Below are 4,583 nucleotides of genomic sequence, written 5' to 3'. Positions count from 1 at the left end.
ATTAGAAATCTAAATTTAGTATTTGAATTTAAAATGTTCATTTTGAAATTTATAATAAGTGTTAGATATTAGAGTTTAGGACATGTTTAGAATTTAGATTTTAAGGTAAAAATATTATTTTTGTTTTTTTCTTTCTAATTTTGTTATTAGTATTAGATTTTCTTTTTATCATATAACATTTCCATATATTATCAGAACCATCTCTCCAAGTTTCTAAATAGGTACAAAACAGATTGTACAATTGCTTAGTCTAGGGACTTCATCTTCAACCTACAAAATAGAATCATCCAAATACACAAACCAAAACAATTGCTGAGTCTAGGGACTTCATCTTCAACCTACAAAACAATCCTAAGATCGCTGGAATTCTGCAAGAGAGGTAACTTCCCACATAGAGACACTCCACTGTCCGCATGATAGGAAAGGAGTAGAACGAGGCTGTTGACAGAGAAACTCTGAGTCTGTTACAGCAACCGCAGAGTGAAGATTGTTATGCAATTGTAATCAAGCTGCTTTGAAGTGGATAGTATAATAACTAAGAGTACTACCTTCACAGTTCGTTTGCTGTACTTCTCAAAGTCCTCCTTGTTTCCTGCCTGTCAACATGAAGATATGCTCTTTCAGTAGTACAACAAGTAACTCGAAAGGCAAGTAAGAGTGACAAACCTCAATAGCACCACTCAAATCTGCTGTTGCATGAGTTCTCTTGGAGCAACTGAATCAATAGTCCCTAAGTGAAACATTTAGAGAAAAGAATGTGACTTTCACTTTTTCAGTTTACCAAACTGTTAACTTCAGAGACAAAACAATCAAACCAGAAACGAGGGATTCGCAGCTGCCGCCTTGCCCCGCCTTGTCACCGCCACCTTCAAGCTCGCGACCCACCTTCCTGTACCAAAATCAAAACAAAATGAGTGAGAGAGAGAGAGAGAGAGAGAGAGAGAGAGCGCGCTTGACCGGCGAGGTTCATGGCAAAGAGAGGCTGAGACTTTCCCCTTTATTCATCTCCGGCGAGCCTCTTCTCCTCCTCTGTTCATGACTACAGTCAAGCCTTGTCGAAGCTTTCATCATGGCCGAGGGAGAGAGATAGAGATACAGAGACAGAGGGTTGAACCCAGTCAAGCTCTGTGTGTAGATCTGAAGACTTCGTGATTTTAGGTTTCACGATTCAAAGAGAGAGTAGAAAGCATAGATGGAGAAGATTAATCTTAGGCCACAAGATCAAAAACAATCAATGGCCACAAATTGTAATCCTAATTTTTATAGGTTGACCAATAAGGAGGTAATAAGAGGATTAACTAAGATCTTTTTTTTTTTATCAAAGAGGATTAACTAAGACTAACTTGTCAAAAATTAATCAATCCAATTTCTTTTAATAATTGTTTTAGAGGTTATAATTTATTGTGTAACTAACTTTAATAATTGTTTAATAATTGTATTCTAATTATTGATTCTATTTATTTTGTATTTAAAATTTAAAGTTTAAAAGTATGAGTTTAGAGTATATATAATATGATTTAGGGTATAGGGTTAGAGTATTAGATTTGAGATTTGAAATTAAAATTAAAAAATTTCAACTAATAAAAAATTAGAATTTTAAAACTTTTAGTTAGAGTTTAGGGGATGTGATTAATTTGAGGTATGATATATATAAGTGTATAATTTAGAGTTTGAGGTTTAGATTTCATATTTGAAATTAAATTTTTAAAAGGCTAAAACTCGAATATATTTAAACTTAAGATTCAAGATTAAAATAAGAAAATATCTGAGTTTTAGGGTTGATTTTTAAGTTTAGAGTATATGATTTAGGTTTTAGGATTTTAAGGTTTAGGGTTTAGGGATTGAGAGGGGAGATGAAAAACGAAGATAAGAGGGAAAATGAAAAAAATTAGACACCTTGTTTTTTCACTAAGTATCTGGCGGGAAAAATGAATTATTTTTTTGCGTCAACGTATGATAGCGCTTAATTTTGGATCTGCAATGGTAAGTTGCCTATACTTAAAAAATTAACGCGGCTAAATTTTTTTTTCCTGCGATAACAATTATAGCGTTTTAAATTGACAAACGCTATTAAAAAAACAAGTGTTGGTATATAATAGCAGAATTGTGAAAAACGCTATAATTTGATGCTATTAATACTCACATTTCCTGTAGTGTTACCTATATGAGAGCCTCTATCTCCGAATGTAGTGGCAACTAACTCACTCTTGTATTCCTTGCTCCCATTATTCCATCAAAACTTTCCAGGGTACTATACCACTCTTGTCCTAAATTTATATCCTGATTTTTCCAAGATCCATCCGTAAAGTACCATCTATAGTCGGTACTATCGATGGTACGGGTAATTTAGTATGATTTATTCCATGTATAGGAGAGTTTTGTGCTTCATCCCGTCCAATTTGAGAGTATCTCTCGAATCCATATCCAAAGTGCTTGTGTATAATTGATTAACACATACTTTTACCAGCGAAGCCCAATTATTATTGTGTTTTCATCAGAGTTTTGCATTTTTTTTTCTGGCAAACAATTATGTTCTTTTTTTGTAAAAAAAAAAATTTGGTTGTTAACTATTTGTTAACAAAAATACTTAATCGGCTATATGATTTTGTCATATATAAAATATTATAAACTAAAAGGAGAAATTTATGAAATTTTCACAAAATAATGATTAGAAAATTAAAACATTAATATTTTCAAGGGTTAATTTGCCAAATAGATAAAATCTGAAGTGAAATTAAAAGAATGACATTGATTTTGACGTAATTAAATAAGTAACATTTAAGGTCTAACTTATCCAGTTATATCCTTGGTCGATGCAAGTAACCGGTGATAAAGAAATATAGATGACGTTGAGCATTACTTATCTACTCCATGTTTTAAACGACATATTCACAACGTATGAAATAGAAGAAAGCTATGTCATATTAATACTTACTGCCTATGGTTTTACTGTACTCAGTAAGCTTGTTGACAAAAATAAAATATTTTCTAATAAATGGTATATTTCATTTAAGGGATTTTTGCCAAAACTAACCCACAACTTGATTTTAACTCCAAACCTATACCCAAACTTGAATCAAATGCAAAACTAACCTAAAAGCCTAGTGAAATTACAGCTCAGCCCCTTGTGACCAAACAAAAAAACAGAAGCCATTTTTACGAATATAGCCCTAGTAAATCGTCTGAGTCGTCTGAGATGTTGGAAGTCGTCTGGACGACTGAAGTGTAAGTCGTCTGGTACCGGTTTATTTTAAAAATAATTTATAAATCTTGTAAAAAAATATTTTGATGCGTGAAAAATAAAAATCAAGTAATTATAAACAGTTTTAAGTGATATAAATTAAGATATGATAAAATTGATTTGTTTTGAAGATAGATGAGTGGAAGTAGTGAATCATGAAATACTTTGGTTTAGGAGTTTGGCAAACATATGTTGTAGTATTGTATGTATTGTATGTATTGTTAGGGTTAGATTTTGGAAAACTAAAATGTTTTTTTCAAAAATTAGTTTTCACCTATATGTGTTTATTTATGTGTATAGTAAACACTTTTCAAGTTTGATTTGATTTTATGAAGTCTTTAATTAGATAATTAAGTTTAGGGGTTATGTTTAGGGTGTGGACGACTTATATTTCAGTCGTCTGTTGAATAATTTACTCGGACGACTTACATTTCAGTCATCTGGTGAAGAAATTAAAACAGACGACTTACATGTAAGTCGTCCAAATATTCCCGCCTAAAATTTTTTAAAAAAATTATTTTCCCGCTTAAATAATTTAAACCAGACGACTTACTTGTAAGTCGTCTGGAAAATCTTCTATTTTAGTTTCCCGCTAAAAATATTTAATTTCCCGCTAAAAATATTAAACTCTTCTGGACGACTTACATGTAAGTCGTCTGTTTTAATTTCTTCACCAGACGACTGAAATGTAAGTCGTCCGAGTAAAATGATCCGATTAGGTTAAAACGTACATTGGTAAAATTAAAGGATCGGTACGATGTGGACGACTGAAATATACGTCCTCCGGGTAAATTATTCAACAGACGACTGAAATATAAGTCGTCCACACCCTAAACATAACCCCTAAACTTAATTATCTAATTAAAGACTTCATAAAATCAAATCAAACTTGAAAAGTGTTTACTATACACATAAATAAACACATATAAGTGAAAACTAATTTTTGAAAAAAACATTTTAGTTTTCCAAAATCTAACCCTAACAATACATACAATACTACAACATATGTTTGCCAAACTCCTAAACCAAAGTATTTCATGATTCACTACTTCCACTCATCTATCTTCAAAACAAATCAATTTTATCATATCTTAATTTATATCACTTAAAACTGTTTATAATTACTTGATTTTTATTTTTCACGCATCAAAATATTTTTTTACAAGATTTATAAATTATTTTTAAAATAAACCGGTACCAGACGACTTACACTTCAGTCGTCCAGACGACTTCCAACATCTCAGACGACTCAGACGATTTACTAGGGCTATATTCATAAAAATGGCTTCTGTTTTTTTGTTTGGTCACAAGGGGCTGAGATGTAATTTCACTAGGCTTTTAG

General features: G+C 31.6%; 1 long non-coding RNA gene across 1 annotated transcript; it reads right to left on the bottom strand.

Moving 5' to 3' along the window:
- Positions 1-186: 186 nt before the first annotated feature.
- On the bottom strand, positions 187-1,240 carry LOC106293069. The gene is made up of 5 exons (XR_001260341.1): positions 958-1,240; positions 816-889; positions 667-730; positions 549-596; positions 187-461 (listed from the first exon to the last, which is right to left on the bottom strand). It is a non-coding gene; the product is annotated as an uncharacterized LOC106293069 (long non-coding RNA).
- Between the last annotated feature and the right edge of the window lie 3,343 nt (positions 1,241-4,583).

The sequence above is a fragment of the Brassica oleracea genome, chromosome C5 (assembly GCF_000695525.1).
Source record: "Brassica oleracea var. oleracea cultivar TO1000 chromosome C5, BOL, whole genome shotgun sequence".
Classification (NCBI taxonomy): domain Eukaryota; kingdom Viridiplantae; phylum Streptophyta; class Magnoliopsida; order Brassicales; family Brassicaceae; genus Brassica; species Brassica oleracea.
This window is presented reverse-complemented; position numbering and strand designations above follow the sequence as displayed.